The sequence below is a fragment of the Phragmites australis genome, chromosome 8 (genome assembly GCF_958298935.1).
Source record: "Phragmites australis chromosome 8, lpPhrAust1.1, whole genome shotgun sequence".
In the NCBI taxonomy this organism is placed as follows: Eukaryota; Viridiplantae; Streptophyta; class Magnoliopsida; order Poales; family Poaceae; genus Phragmites; species Phragmites australis.
The window spans coordinates 17,732,822-17,749,811 of record NC_084928.1 but is presented as its reverse complement, the minus strand read 5'-3'; positions in this window follow the sequence as shown (position 1 = coordinate 17,749,811).

Here is a 16,990-nt window from a genome sequence, read left to right as displayed (position 1 = left end):
ACACTTATATGCCTGGTTGATGCGGGTTTTAAATAGACCTCGAGGTTCAAGAGATGACCATTAATATTGTGGGAAACCATTTGAGAGATAGTGTTACTAGGAGGTGTATCCACTCATGGAAGATCAAGTCTAGAGAATGTATCTGTAAGATGTTATGCAAAGAAGTTAGCCTCATATGTTGCTTGTGCAATGGAAGAATAAGGATGCAGTTGGGGAGATGCAAGGTGTGGGGTATGCGCGGGAGGAGGGTGATGAGGAAGAGTATGATGATGATGTCGATCTGGATAGTGCACATGATGATGATATCGATATGGATGGTGCACATTTATTGGATTATCTGACTGAACCGACTGGTAATACAAACCAGGGGGAAGAGATTCCTTCTCTAATTGAACAGATGGAGTGGGATGATCTTGAGGCTAACGAATATCCTAAGTATGGCATATTGGATGATAAGGACTATGCTCTTGTTCTCGCGGTCTGGAACAATCTCAACTTTAACAACCTTGTGGTGAATGAGGGGTGTCGGAGGGTTAACTCCTATCGCAGGGATCCTGAGGGACCCCTTTTTGAGATCCGGTCGGGGGGATGATTCTGAATATGTTTGCGGGAGAAATAAATGGGTATAAATGCAATGGCAGGTGAGGTGGAAGGATCGAATGCAGGATACAGTAAATGCACTGGAGCAATTTTTAGACAGCTTCGGGCCGCACTGAGCGTAATACCCTACTCCTGTGTAGATTCTATAAATGCCCTAAGAATGCCTCTCAGGAATGTTGCTGGTTACAAGAATGTTTGTCTATCCTAGAGCTTCAGGCTCCTTGTTCTTCGGTGGTCTCAACTTCTATGCCTGTACAAAGATGTTCTTCGGTTTCTGAGCAAGTGTCTCTGAGTTCTCTAAAAGTTCGAGAGCCTGTCTTTGTCCGTGCCCACCGGCTCCCTTACATACTCGCCGGCGGTGGCGTGCCCCGAAAGGGAGGGCACAAGCTCCAAGGCGCCATAAATGGAAAGGCAGTCATCATGGCCTCTGCGCGAAGTGACAGGAGGTTGAAAACGCGCCCCCGCTCGGTCTTCGGTCGTCATAATGGCGCTGGCAACGGGCGCCGTGGAGAGGCCCACCGGGCAGCCGCAGAGAGGCCCAGCGTGCCCGTTCGGTTTTGTACGCCTGCCACAGTAGGGCGGTAGGCGGGGCGCCTCGGGCCTTGCGACGCTATCCCGAGGCGCGCCGGATGACGCGGGATGGGACCCGTGCATTAAATGTCCCCACGCCCTTCTGCCAGAATATGGTAGGGACTGACATCGAGCATGGCGGGAGCAGTTGGAGGTGACAGGCCACGTGCCCTCTTAAATGCGGTATCGGACCTTTCACAGGCTGACACCTCACCGCTGGACCCTTGTGGGGGCCACCGACGAAGGACTTCTTGTGCTGCCAGGGAACCGAGTGCTCGGGGGTCACTGTTGACCTCCCCGAGCACTCTCTCCCGGAAACACCCTCTCTTGGTCCTCGGGGAACCGAGTGCTCGGAGGCCACTGTTCACGGCCCCGAGCACTCTCTCCCGGAATTGACTGTTCGGATCCTCGGGGAACTGAGTGCTCGGGAGCCGCTGTTCGCAGCCCCGAGCACTCTCTCCCGGAACTACCTTCCTTGGGTCCTCGGGGTACTCGGATGCTCGGGGGCTACTGTTCGTAGCCCCGAGCACACCCTTCCCAGTACTCGGCTTTCCTGGTCGTCGGGGGACTTGGGTGCGCGGGGGTCACTGTTCACTTCCCCGAGCACTCTCTTCCTGGTCACTTGGTCTTCGCAGATCATCGGGGAACCCGGGTACTCGGGGACCACTGTTCATAGCCCCGAGCACCCTCTCCCGGGACTTAGTCTTTTCATACCTCGCGGAGGTGAACCCCGCGGGAAGGCGCCATGTGGCAGAATGCTGGCCTGGCCTCGGGATTCGGGGATCCCTGGTTCCTGATTCACCGACAGCAGCCCCCGGGCCCATTAGCAGGCGATGGCCCAAAGACTGCGGATGGGGCCTTTGTCGTTATCGAGGCCGAACCCAGCACCGACGCCACGTGGCGTGTTTTTAGGCGCTAGCCTCTTTGGCCCAGGCTTCTGGTACGGCCCAACGGGGAGCCGAACGGACGCGCGTCCAGCCGACTCCCGAGGCGCGTGATAACGAGGCGGGCGGCGCGTGATAACGAGGCAGGCGGCGCGCGCGGCAACCGCGCAGATCGAGGATAGTGCGCCTGCCAACCGCTGACAACCGCGCGGCCCGAGGGAGATTCGCCTGGCGGTTGCGCTGGCCGAGGAAGTTGTTTCGCTAAGCGCGCCGCGGCAGGCGTCGTTTGAAATCTCTGGGGTATAAAAGGAGGAGGGGAGCGAACCGCCGCCCCTTTACGCCTTTTTCGCGATCGAACCTTCTTCTTCTTCCTTGCGCTCCTGAGCTCTTGCCCTCCCTTAGGCGATCAGTGCACCTTTCTTCCCCCACCGGTCCAGCACATCCCCCACCCTGACACAATGCCGAGAGCGGGAGGTAGCCGCCGCGACAAGACACCCAACAGCGTGCTGCCGGAGTCCCGGTTCATCAACGAGGAGGCGGCGGAAAGGGTGCGGAAGATGATGGTGCCCGAAGGCCAGCGGGAGGCCTCGGTGGTGAGGCCGGCGAGCTTCCCGCCGGTCACGAACCGGCCGGAGCGGATCGTCATCTTCGTCTCATTCGTGGCGGCCTAGCTGGTGCCGCCGTTCTCCACCTTCTTCCTCCAGATCCTCGACACGTTCGGGATCCAACTGGTGCACCTCAGCCTGAACTCGGTCGTCATCTTGGCGATCTTCGCACATTTCTGAGAGATGTTCGTTGGGGTGCCGCAGTCGGTGTCACTGTTCCGACACTTCTTCGTGCTGCGGCCGACCGGGAAGAAGAGGGGCTACTCCACCGCGGACGTCGCCGGCTGCTGCAACTTCCGGCTGCGGGATGGCTTGGCGGAGCTGTACATCCCCCAAGTGCTGCGGAGCAAGTGGGACGACTGGTGGCGCGACTGGGTCTACGTTGACGTCAGTCCCCACGACCGCCTCACGTTGCCGGAGTTGGCGGCAAAGCCCCAGAGGTCAATCTGGGAGGCGGCGCCGCCAGAGGACAAGCGGATGTAGCCGGTCCTAGACCGCATTGAGTACCTGCACCAGGCCGGCCTTACGTCGGTGATGATGGTGGTGGATTACCTGCGCCGCCGTCTGGCGCCTCTGCGGGAGCGGGTTCGCCCCTGCTGGATGTACATGGGCTCCCAGGACATCAGCAGGACCCAGATCAGTGAGGACTGAGACCTGGACGAGGCGGCGCTGGCGGGCCTGCTCCGGGTGGTGACCAGCGTGGAGGACCTGACCCGGGCAGTGCTCCCCCGGGAACAGCTAGCACTCTGCGCCGACCTGAATTGGGTGGCGCTGCAAGCGACACTGCCCAAGTTCAACGCCCAGGGCCTGGTCGACAGGCCAGGGCGCCGGAACCCCGGGACTATCCAGATTCCCGGGGTGGATGAGGCGACCGGCTGCGCTTCGAGGGCCTCCGGCGGGGACGCCGCCAATAGCAGGCCGCAGGCGAGCGGCGTGGTTGGGGCTGGCCGAGTGCTCGGGCTTGAGTCCCTGGTCGGGAGGAGCCAAGTGCTCGGGCTCGATCCCCTGCTTAGGGGGAGCCGCGAGGACTGGGGAGTGCCCGCGGGCGGCTGGGAGCTGGGACCCAGCACCTTGCCCCGAGCACTCATCGCGCTCCACCACCAGTACTATGCTCACGACTTGAGGAGTGGCCGAGATGTAGACAAGTAGTGACTCGCCCTCGGAGGGGGCCACCAGTACGGGCGGCGAGGTGAGATATTTCTTCAAGTCGCGGAAGGCCTGCTCGGCCTCCGGCGTCCAGTCGAAGTGACCGGTCTTCTTTAGGAGTTTGAAGAGGGGGAGTCCTCACTCCCCGAGCTTGGAGATGAAGTGCTCGAGGGCCGCCATGCAACCGACGAGGCGCTGAAGTTCCTTGAGTCGAGCCGGGGGTCGCATCTGCTCGATGGCCCGAATCTTCTCTGGGTTGGCCTCGATTCCTCAGCTAGAGACCAAGAAACTGAGGAGCTTGACCGCAGGTACCCCGAAGACGCACTTCTCGGGGTTGAGCTTTAAGCGGGTAGTGCGGAGACTGTTGAAAGTCTCGGCTAGATCTTCAAGTAGGGTGGCGCGGTCAAAAAAGATTTGGCCACGAGATCATCGATGTAGGCTTCGACGTTGCGGCCAACGTGCGAGTCAAGGGTAATGCGCACAACACGCTGGAAAGATGACCCAGCGTTGCACAAACCGAATGGCATCTATACATAGCAATAAGTCCCCACCGGAGTGGTAAAAGAAGTTTTTTCTTCATCCTCTATGGCCATGCGGATTTGTTGATAACCAGAGTTTGCATCTAAAAAACATAAAAGATCGCACCCCGTGGTTGCATCTATAATCTGATCTATGCGGGGTAAAGGAAAAGGATCTTTTGGGCAAGCCTTGTTTAGGTCGGTGTAGTCGACGCACATGCGGAGCTTACCGTTGGCCTTCGGGATGATGACTGGGTTTGCCAGCCACTCGGGGTGGAGGACTTCTCGGATGAAGCCGGTGTCAAGGAGCTTACTTACTTGCTCCCGGATGAACTCCTGGCGCTCGGACGCTTGCCGTCGGACTTTCTGCTTCACCGGGCGTGCGTCCGGGCGCACAGCCAGGTGGTGCTCAATCACCTCCCTAGGGATCCCGGGCATATCGGACGGCTGCCATGCAAACACGTCGACGTTAGCCCAAAGGAAGGCGACGAGCGCGCTTTCCTATTTGCTGCTCAGGTCACCGCTGATTTGGACGACCTGGGAAGCGTCTTCGCCCACCACGACCTCCTTTGTAGGAACGGAGGCGTCGGCAGTGAGTCGGGGTTTGGATGAAGAGGGTCCCGGCCCCCTGGACGACCTTCGACCTCGGCTCGAGCTGAGACCAAGGTCGAGTATAACTGCTCGGTGCAGGAGACGGCGCGGCCGGTCTCGGCAGACACGGCGATGGGGCCCGCAGGGCCCGGTATCTTGACCATGAGGTATGTGTAGTGGGTGACCACCATGAACCAAGCGAACGCTGGGCGGCCGAGGATGGCGTTGTAGGAGAGGGGGAGCTCCATGACGTCAAAGACGACGTTCTCTGTCCGGAAGTTGTCCCGACTCTCGAATGTCACGGGCAGTTCGACTTGCCCGAGGGGTAGGGAGTGCCCGGGTGTCACCCCATAAAAGGGGAGCGACGACTTTAGGTGCCTGGAGGGCACCTGCAGCTTCTCGAAGGCCTCCCAGGAAAGGAGGTTCAGGCCTGCGCCCCCGTCGATCAGCACCCTGCTGACCTTTACGTTGCAGATGGTGGGGGACACTACCAAGGGTAGTCGCCCCACGCCTGCAGTACTGGCGGGGTGGTCGGCCAAGCTGAACGTGATCGGGGCGTCCGACCTCTTCAGGGGCCTTGCGGCCTCAGGGCTCGGGGTCGCCGAGCACACCTCGCGTCGCATGGTCTTAACGCTGCGGTGGGAGGAGGGCGTGTATGCGCCTCCGTCGATGAAGGTGACGGTGTGCTCAGGCTCCTGGAAGCCGAGCTCTTGGTTGTCGGGGGCGGCTCTGTCATCGCTGCTCCTGCGGGGCTCCTCGCGGTCCCTCTGGCGTTGTTCGATGAGGCCCTTGACCGTGCGGCACTCAGTGAGGTCATGCCACTTGGTCTGGTGGATCTGGCACCACTTCCCCGGCTCGGGCCTCGCGGGTGCGGGGGCCCTTGCAGGAGTGGGAGCCCTTGCGGGAGCCGGAGCCCTATGAGGGGCTCGGGCCGGAGCCCTCGCAGGTGCGGGCCGTCTGTCGGCGGCTGCCAGCGTGCTGGACGGCTGTCGAGTTCCTGGGCCGGCCCCTGGGCGGGGCCCGGGGCTGGCTCGACGGGGACAGCCTCGCGCCTCCTTCTCTTTTTCTTTTCCCGCCTATCGGAGTGGGAAGGACCTGGTTGATCGGCGGCGGGATGCTCAGGGCGCGGAACGTGCCATGCCCGAGCCTCCGCCACCTTGGCGCACTTGTCGGCCAACGCAAAGAGTTCCGCGGTGGTTTCGACCTCGTGCGTGCCCAGCTTCTCGAGCATTCGCTCATCGCGGACACCCTGCCGGAACGCGACAATGATAGCATGGGGGGTTATCCGTGGGATGGTGTTGCGGACCTGGCTGAAGCGCTGTATGAAGCGCCGCAACGTCTCCCCCTCCTGCTGTTTGACGACGTGGAGGTCGCACTCCAGGCCGGGGCGGGTGAATGTGCCCTGAAAGTTTGCCACAAATTGGTGGCAGAGATCATCCCAGGAGTCGATGGATCCTGGGGGTAAGTTCATAAGCCAAGAGCGGGCAGAGCCCCTCAAGATGACATGAAAATAGTTGGCCATCACCTTTTCATTGCCGCCCGCCGCTTGGACAGTGGTGGTGTAGATTTGGAGGAACTCGACGGGGTCGATGGACCCGTCGTACTTCTCCGGCAGTTCTGGCTGGAACTTGGTGGGCCATTTGACCTGGCGGAGCTCGCTGGTGAAGGCACGGCAGCCTATGCCGTACCCTGCTGCGCGGGTGGCGCCCTTGGGCGGTGAACACCGGCGAGCCGGGGAGCCCCGACGGTCATGGGCCGGCAAGGAGGAGGCCTGGTCCTCGGCTTCGGCCTCATGCCGAGTCTCCCGCTGGCGCTCGAGGGTAACGCGCGCGTCTTCGACGACCCTCCGCTCGTTGAGGTGCAGGCGGAGGTCCTGAGCTCCGGTAGTGGCTAGGGGGCGGCACTCCGCTTGGAGGCCCCCCGACCAGTGCGACCGCCACCTGATGATGGGCCGATCTTAGCTGCGCCGTGGTGGGAGGTAGCGCGAGAACTCTCGGGCAGTACTTGGCGGTGAGCCGTGCCGACCAAGGTGGCCACCTCCTGGAGCCAACGGCCTTCTGGGGTTTCCCTCGCAGCCTGGACTGGTGGGTGCCTGAGGAGAGCTTGCGCCGCAAGCAACGCACTCCCATGATTGGCCTCGCAGAAGGCGAGCCTACGCCGCAATGGTGCCCGGCGCTGTCCAGACGTGGATCTGGCGGCAGGAGTTTCTGCCACCTGCTGAGGGTTAGGCGGTGCGCTAGTGTCGGCGGTAGCGGCCCTGCTGGGCCCAGCGCCATGGTCCCCCTAAGAGGGGAGCGCCGTGCGTGTGGATCGTGGCTGCAGCGACTGGGGCCTCCTGCGCGAGAGGTTCCATTTCCTCAATGGAGCTGGAGCCGGTGCGCCGAAGATGATGGCCACCTGCCATTGTTTTTGCAGGAAGAAACAAATAAACAAATTCAGGGATGCAACCCCCCTACCTGGCGCGCCAGCTGTCGGAGGGTTAACTCCTATCGTAGGGATCGTGAGGGACCCCTTTTTGAGATTTGGCCAGGGGGATGATTCTGAATATGTTTGCGGGAGAAATAAATGAGTATAAATGCAATGTCAGGTGGGGTGGAAGGATCAAATGCAGGATGCAGTAAATGCACTGGAGGAATTTTTAGACAGGTTCGGACCGCACTGAGAGTAACACCCTACTCCTGTGTGGATGCTATAAATGCCCTAAGAATGCCTCTTAGGAATGTTGCTTGTTACAAGAATGTTTGTCTATCCTAGAGCTTCGGGCTCCTTATTCTTCGGTGGTCTTAGCTTCTATGCCTGTACAAAAATGTTCTTCATTTTCTGAGCAAGTGTCTCTGAGTTCTCTAAAAGTTCGAGAGCCTGTCTTTGTCCGTGCCCGCCGGCTCCCTTAAATACTCGCCGGTGGTGGCGTGCCCTGAAAGGGAGGGCATGAGCTCCAAGGTGCCATAAATGGAAAGGCGGTCATCATGGCCTCTGCGCGAAGTGAGGGGGGGGTTGAAAATGCACTCCCCACCCGGTCTTCGGTCGTCATAATGGCGCTGGCAACAGGCGCCGTGGAGAGGCCCACCGGGCAGCCGCAGAGTGGCCCGGCGTGCCCATTCGGTTTTGTACGCCTGCCACAGCAGGGCGGCAGGCGGGGCACCTCGGGCCTTGCGACGCTATCCCGAGGTGCGCCGGATGACGCGGGATGGGACCCGTGCATTAAATATCCTCACGCCCTTCTGCCAGAATATGGCAGGGACTGACACCGAGCATGGCGGGAGCAGTTGGAGGTGACGGGCCATGCGCCCTCTTAAATGCGGCATCGGGCCTTTCACAGGCTGACACCTCACCGCTAGACCCTTGTGGGGGCCACCGACGAAGGACTTCTTGTGCTGCCGGGGAACCGAGTGCTTAGGGGTCATTGTTCACCTCCCCGAGCACTCTCTCCTGGAAATGCCCTCTCTTAGTCCTCGGGGAACCGAGTGCTCGGGGGCCACTGTTCACGGCCCCGAGCACTCTCTCCCAGAATTGACTGTTCAGATCCTCGGGGAACCGAGTGCTCGGGGGCCCCGAGCACTCTCTCCCATAACTACCTTCCTTGGGTCCTCGGGGGCCACTGTTCGCAGCCCCGAGCACACCCTTCCCGGTACTCGGCTTTCCTGGTCGTCGGGTGACTTGGGTGCTCGGGGGTCACTGTTCACCTCCACGAGGGTTGTCCGTAGCAGGTGCACTCCTTCAAGGGGAAGTGTGTTGAGTATTGGGAGGTGTTGATTGTGGTGAACCACGCTTGCACGATGAATGAACTTGAGCCTAACCACAGGAATTACCTCTGCATTTATCTCCAATGTGATGTATACTCAGATTGTGAACAACCTGAATTACGAACCAGAGCTTATAATCAGGCAAATTGAGAAGTATAAGTATACTCTTAGCTACAACAAGGCATGGAGGGAGAAGAGGAAGACAATTGAGATGAGATTCGGAACCTATGAAGCGTCATATGACAATCTTCAACACTTGTTGCAAACCATTGTTCGAAGGAACTCGAGGATGTGTTACGAACATTGATAAGTACCAATTGTTGTCCAAACCTGGTAAATATATCCTGAAGCGATGCTTCTTCACATTAGGACCATGTATTAAAGCTTTCGAGCATTGTCGGCCTATCCTCTGCATCGATGGTACTTTTCTTACTGGCATGTACAATTGACATATCCTGACTGCTATTGGGGTTGATGGGAATAACCAAGTGCTACCATTGGCCTTTGCATTTGTGGAGAGTGAGAATACAAGCAGTTGGTATTGGTTCCTATATTGTGTCAAGATGATAATTGTGGGTGCTCGACCGAATGTGTGTCTTATACATGATCGGCATGTAGGGATGCTGAAGACTATTCAGGATTTGCATAATGGAATGGACGATGGCGTGATGGGACTTATGTGGCCAGATCTATAGAGTAGGTGGTGCATGAGGCATCTGGGTGCAAACTTCTTCTGCCAATTCAAGAACAAGAACCTCACAAACATGTTCAAGAGTTTGCATGGTCAGAACTAGCAGTGGAAGTTTGATACTCTTTGGAAGACACTAGATGAGCTGATGAAGAAGCAAACACAGAACAGTGCACGGAGACCCGTGAGGGGACCGGAAGACGAACCAGTACCTCTTGAGTCCCTACCAATGGACAATGAAGCTAGCATAACGTGGATGACCAGGTCATCTACTAGGTCATTTAGCGAGTGGATTGAGAATGAATCGAAGGAGAAGTTGGCTCTGCTCTACAACACAAATGGGGCTATGTACCAAATTATGACTACAAATTTAGTAAATGTTTACAACTTGGTGATGAAAGGTGTGAGTGGGTTACCGCTGGTGGGAGTGTAGAGTTCATATTTCAGGGATATGCAAGTATTTCATGTAGCGCTATGCAATAGTGCACCCAGCGCTAAATGATGCTTGTCTGATTTATGGGACGAAGATGACTAAGTACATGAAAGACAAGAAAAAGAAGGAAAAGATGCACTGGTGAATGACATGAGAACTACATAGCACATATACAAAGTTGTATGCAGGGACAAAGGAAGGAAAAGGAGCAAGTGTGAGAGAGTTATCCAAGAGTACACCCTCTTTGATGACAGGTGTGTTTGCAACTGTTACAAGCTGATGTTACTGCGAAAGCCATAATCACATGTGATTGTCGTGTGTGGTGTGACGGGGATGAGGACTCAGAGGTATGTCTTAGACTACTTCAAGAAGGAAGCTTTGTTCAACACCTGGAACCATGACATCTATGGTTTTGGGATTTATGGTTCTTTCACGAAGGAACCTGAGCCTGATTGTGTGTTCATCCCTGATCCTGTCAAGATGAAGCAGAAGAAGGGATAACGTAGGACTACGAGGCTCCGTAATGACATGGACGAAGTAGAATCTGACCATCGCGTGAAATGGTGTAGCAAGTGCAATGGAACATGGCACACTTATAAGAAATGCATCGTTGGTGTTCCAAGTGTCAACTTTGAGGAAGCAGGTCCTTTTTGGCTCAACTACAGATGGGAGATGTCCTCATCCTCGTCGACTTATTGAGTTCGATTAATGAAGTAATCTGTGTTGTGATGGACGTTCATGTGCACAACATTGTAGTTTACTATTGTAGTAGTGAGACTGTCACTATGTTTAAGGTTGTAACATGTTACATTCTGATTCGTTAATATATTTGTATACACTTTGAACAATCTATTATCTCATGTCATATGTTGTACAATTACTTGTTACTCTTTGTTTGTTTTACTTATAAAACTGTAAACAACTTGTGAACATGCAGTTTTGGCACAACTGGAGCTGCTTGACCCTCAGTTCAACGTTAGGCATCGTTCATACTGCATCGTCGTGTAGGCTGAGGAGCTCCTGGTACTACGACCCCATGTGCCGGATGAGCTCATGAGGGTTGACGCGCTGGATCCTGAGGTTTGTACCATTTTGATGTAACGTATTATATAGCTTGTTATCAGTGTTTCTCGCTAATTGTATTATGTTTATAGGTTGCATGCTGTTGGGCTACTTTTGATGTGTCGACTGGTTGAGGTGGACGTATTGGTGGAGGGATCGGAGATGGCCACACGGTTCAACTATGATAGGGCCCCGCTCGTGGCCCATGTCGATAGGTGGTATCCTGAGACACACATGTTTCACCTTTTATGCGGTGAGATAGCACCCATACTTAAGGACGTCTCACTCCTGATGGGCCTACCTTGTGCGGGTGCTACTGTTGGGGCTAGGGATGTGGGCATGGATTATGTTCACTGAGAGCCATGACAACATGGTCTCAAGGAGAATGATTCCATACACCAGAGAGGTTGCGGATGACGACCCAAGGGAGGTCCCGCAATACAGCTGTCTTCTGCTATGCTGGTTGCGATGTACCGTGGCTTGTGCAACACCTTGATGAAGACGGACGACAACACGATTCTCACCTGGGTCACATACACACCGACCGAGATTCCACGACATGTGTCAAACATTTGCAACACGTATCTGAGGCATAGGGACCAGGTGCGTTCGCTTGAGGTACGTACAACACTACGTGACTCCTCATTTACTACACTTGTTGGTACAAAAAATATGTAGTCAATTGAAACTTTTATTTGTAGAGGGATATTCTACACCAGGTTGAGGTCAAGGCATGGGTGACCAATGTCCGGGTTGACAGTGGACTCGAGATCCCCAGGGCTAAGGTGAGCGCGGCGTTAGGCTAGATTATCCGGCATGTGAACAAGGTCTTCATGTCACTTAGCTGCGGTCATCCTTGGATGTTGCGACAGGAGCATGAGCATCGGCTCCTCTCCCGGCACACCTATCTACCATGTTCATCGAGCCGTTACACCCACCGGTACGTTTGACATTCGTTGCCAAGCTTTCGAGGCCGTCTTCCACCCTAACTATCGAACACTACTACGGCGGTGCCTCGGTGAGGCATTCCTTCACCAGGGTCACTGACTTGTAGTACATTGGTACATGAGCTAGGAATTCTTTCTCCAGCGTCGGTGACCCCCGTTACATCATCATAGCATCCAGGCCAGTCTTCATGAGTGTCAGTGACCACTTCTACGCCAACAACGGGTCCACGTGACTTTCCTTCATGGACCTGGGTCCTTCGAGTTCTCGCATCCCCGACTCAGGTATGACATTAGCTCCATGAATAACCAATTGGTACGCATGTCATGCTTTATCGGTGCTAACGTGTTTTCTTCATTATTCTATGTGCAAAGATCGACGATCTCGGGGATGTAGAGGCGTAGGGTAGCTACACGGAGTTGCTCACTAGGGACAGTAGTCAGGTCCCTAGGTACTCGTACATTTATATGTTAGTAGGTATCATGGATTCAGTACATGAAGAAGCCACCGAAGCTGGGACAAAGTTTGATTGAATTGGAGAAGTCCCACGGAAAAATGACTACACCGGATAGTCCGGTGATGCCACAAGTGTACATATCGGAACATTTTTTAGAAGGATAGAAAACTGAGCTGAAATCAGATTGTACTCACCGGAAGGTCCGGTGATTCGAATCAGTGTACACCAGAGCATTTAATAGAAGCTTTGCAATTGTCGAAGACTGAAGATCAATACATTGAAAGGTCCAATGATGAAAAGACAGTGCACATCAGAGTATTTTCCAGAACTCAGTGAAGATGAAGCTATATACATCGGATGGTCCGGTGATCAATGTTGTGTGCACCGGAGGCTCATACCGGAACATTTGATAAAGTGTGTGAAAAATCCTGAGAAGATTAAGCTATACACACCAGAAGGTCCGATGATCAGAACATAATACACCAAATAATTGAACAGTGAAGAAGTTGGCTCGGTTAGGCTCAAGTATACACATCGGAAACTTCGGTGATGGAGATGAATTATACACTGGACAATCTGATGTTCAGAAGTGGTTCTGAGTGGGTTCTAATGACTATTTTATGAGATTGTACAAACCAGATGATCCGGTGCTTGCACTACTATCGTCATTGAATAATCCTGGTGTTCACAGTAAAGTTGACCATTGGAGCAACGACTATTTGACGAGTTTGAGGCTATAAATACCCACCCACTCGGCCATTCGAAGGTGCTGGAGTCCAGAGAATCCTTTATACACTTAAAGTGCTTAAAATATTCATCCAAGGTGATTAAGCACACTATTAGGCAGTGATTAGTGCTTATAGGCCTAGAGAGAAGTGTTGCTAGGTGCTACAACCTAAAAAGTGGATCAAGGAGTGATCCAACTGTCTACCGAGAGGTATGTCGGTGCCTTAGAGTCTTGGTGACTCGCTGGTAACTTGTTGACCCTCCGACTTAGTATGAAGTGGCCGCAAGAAGTTTGTATGAGGACATGGAGGCCCTTGTCTTTATGACTAAAGCTTTGAAGTGAAGACGGCGCAAAAGTGACCAGAAGAGACGTTAGTGGTGAGACCTCATCTTAGTGGCTTGGTGGCTCATCGTGCTTGAGACCTTATCTTGGTGACTTGGTAGTTCAAGAGCCATGACTGGAAGAGACTTCATAATCAAGAGCATATCTTTTATGGAGCTCTAACGTGGACTAGGGATGGCTTGTGTGCCACTAATACCAGGGGATAAAAACCACTTATGCTGAATTTGTCTCTCTACCTTATTTACGTTTCTGCATTTACATACTTGCAATTTACCTTACTAGAGTAGGTTACAATCCTTTTGAGCGGTAGAGTAGACACACTAGATAAACCTAAATCACATTTAGATACAAATTGATATAGGTTATCTTATGAAGTTTTTGGAGCCATTAGTTTCTGAGTGTCTTAATTCACTCCCCTTAGGATGTCATTGATTCCTCACAATTGGTATCAAAGCCTCATGCTCTTGATATGTTTTACTGCCTAGAGTTGTGACGTTCGGGGTTGGGATGGATACCCATAGCGCTCCACATTTCGACGGCACTAATTACCTCCGTTGGAAAATTCAAATGACTTGTTATTTACAAGCCAAGAGTTTAGTTGTTTGGAGAGTCACCAAAGAAGGAATGGAAAACGCCTCACAAATAATGAGAGACAGTTTGATGCATTAGCGAAAGGTATCATTTTATCATCTTTATGTGTTGATTCATTCAATAGAGTTTATTCTCTCACCAATGCATGTGATATTTAGACTAGTCTCATTGAAATAAATAAAGGCATAAAGGATGTGTGCAATGAGAAATATCTTGTGCTAGTCACTAAGCTCAATGACATCAAACAACTTGCCCATGAAAGTGCTAATGCATGTACTCATGTTAAATATTCTTGTCAATGAGATCAATGGACTAGGTTTGACACAAATTAAAGATGCTCAAGTGGTGAGAAAAATACTTCAAGCTCTTCTTCCAAAGTACAAGCTAACCGTCTCCATCATCACAACAACCATGACAAGAGCAATATGACTCCAAACCAAATTCTAGTCAAGATCACCGCCCATGAAATGATCATGAACATATGGGTTGAAGCTTCTATCTCATCCGACACTAATAATCTTTCTCTCATAAGTAAGCAAGTTTAATATCAACACATGAAGACAAGGATGAGGAGACAAGAGCAAGAGTCAAGCTCAAGTGAAGATGATGATGATGATGAAGAAGAAGAGAGCGATGAAGAAGATAAGCAAAGAATATCAAGTGATGAAGAGATTGATCCTAAGATGGTTAAGTTCTTGTTACAAGTGGAGAAAAACATCAAGAGGATTAATGCCAAGATTGATCATCCAGTCTTCTTGAAAGACTTGGTCAAAACAATTGTGATCATATCAAGAGAGAGAAGAAGACCAAGAACAAGAGGGAGACAAAAGGAAGAAGCAAAGCATTCACAAGCATATGTAGATGGGTACATGAAGATGAAGATTGAAGCTCAAGTAATGAAAACCTCACAATCCACTCATCTAAAAGAAGCTCTTCCTCAAAGTCATCATGACACAAGTCGTCATCCCACAAGTCATCACACAAGTGTCTTATGGTCAAAGGTATGAAAAACGTTGTAAGTGATGATGAATCCGATAAGGATTGTCCCTCTCATGAAAAACTTCTTGATTTGATCAATGAGCAACAAAGGGCCTTAAAGAAATAAGCTAAAGAAGTTAAAAAATTCAATGCCCTTAATGACATTCATGCTACCTTTGTTTCTAATTATGAAAACTATTGAGAATATTAAATTTGCTAAACAAGGATCATGAAGAGCATAAGGCAAAATTTGAGTGTATTGAATGTTAACCTAAAGTCCCTTTGATACAATCTATCTCTCTATTTAATTTCAATCCTAAGGTAGATGCTTGTACTTCTTGTGATGATTTAATTAATTTATTTAGCTCACCCATTTATAATGAGATATGTGTTGAGAATATTTTTGTAGAACTATCTAATGAACTTATTGCACAAGAAATGATGAGCTCAAGGAAGAAGTGGAGAAGCTCAAGAAAGACTTGGCAAGATTAATAGGCAAATACATGTCCAACCTCTTCAAGATAATCATGCTACCATGGTGAACAAGTTTGCGGAGGGGTCCACCATGACATGTTTCAAATACCATCAAAAAGGCCACAAGTCCTTCCAATACGAATAAGTCAAGAAGAAGACCAAAGAGAAGAAGATAGTGATGAACCTCTCCAATAAGACCTCCACCTTCTACACCAAACCTAACTATAAGATCATGGCCAAGTGCAATCACTACAAGCTCAAGAAGAAGAACAATGACAAGGTGGTTGCGCATAAAGTTGGGAGAAAGGGCCGGGGATGGAACCAACCCATTTGGGTGCCCAAGGAAGTAACAACCAACATGAAGGGTTCCCATCGGTTTAGGTTCCAAAGAAGACTTGAAGCCCAAGAGTTGGCTCGGGGGAGTTGGAGACTCGGCACATAAAATAAGTTAAAAATTCAAGCAAAGAATCCAACTGTACAAGTTTGGGCGTATTCATGAAAATCATGATCATCATAGACCTAACATCCCCCATCCAAAGGTAAAAGAGGTAATAGTAGCTAGATTCTTGTTCATGCATTTTGTGTTACATCTAGTTACTTTGCTTTGCCTAGAATTGCATATGCATATTTTAATTTATTACAATGCCTAGTGTAAAGAAGATGCCAAGGGATGCTAAGATTCACATAGGGGGAGAAACCTAAGATTGACAAAAGTTGACTCATCTACATTTGGTATCAAAAGTATGCAATGGAGAAACTCTTGTATGGGTCGATCAAAAAAGATAGTGACAATGGAGAAAGGAGAGCCACAACAAAAGGGGACTAAAGTGGTAAGAAGATGCATCCAAGCAAAGTGGTAAGGCTTTGTGCTTTTTATAATTGGAATAATTTATTATTTTTCACTTGCTTTGGTTGTGTTGTCATCAATCATCAAAAATGTGGAGATTGTAGCGAAAATAACCTTGTTAGGACATGATTGTGATTTTAGTGATTAATGATAATATAGTCAATGAGACTAATATATTTGTCAAGAATATATATTAGTATGTCTCATGGATGCAATACATGAAGAAGTCAATGAAGCCGGGGCAAAGTTTGATTGAATTTGAGAAGTCCCACGGAAAATGACTACACTGGATAGTCCGGTGATGCCACAACTGTACACACTGGACTATTTTTCAGAAGGATAGAAAACTGAGCTAAAATGATATTGTACTCGCCGGAAGGTCCGTGATCAGAATCGGTGTACACCGAAGCAATTAACAGAAGCTCTGCAACTATTGAAGACTGAAGATCAATACACCGAAAGGTCCGGTGATAAAAAGACAATCACACTAGAGTGTTTCTAGAACTTATAAAAGATGAAGCTATATACACTAGATGACCTGGTGATCAATGCTGTGTGCACCGGAGGCTCACACTGGAGCATTTAACATTGTGTGTGCAAAGTCCTAAAAAGATGAAGCTATACACACGGAAGGTCTGGTGACCAGAAGATCAATATACCGGACAATTGAACGGTGAAGAAGTTGGCTCGGTCAGGCTCGAGTATACACACTGGATAGTCTGGTGATAGAGATGAAGTATAGACCAGACAATCTGGTGTTTAGACTTTATTTTGAGTGGGTTCTAACAG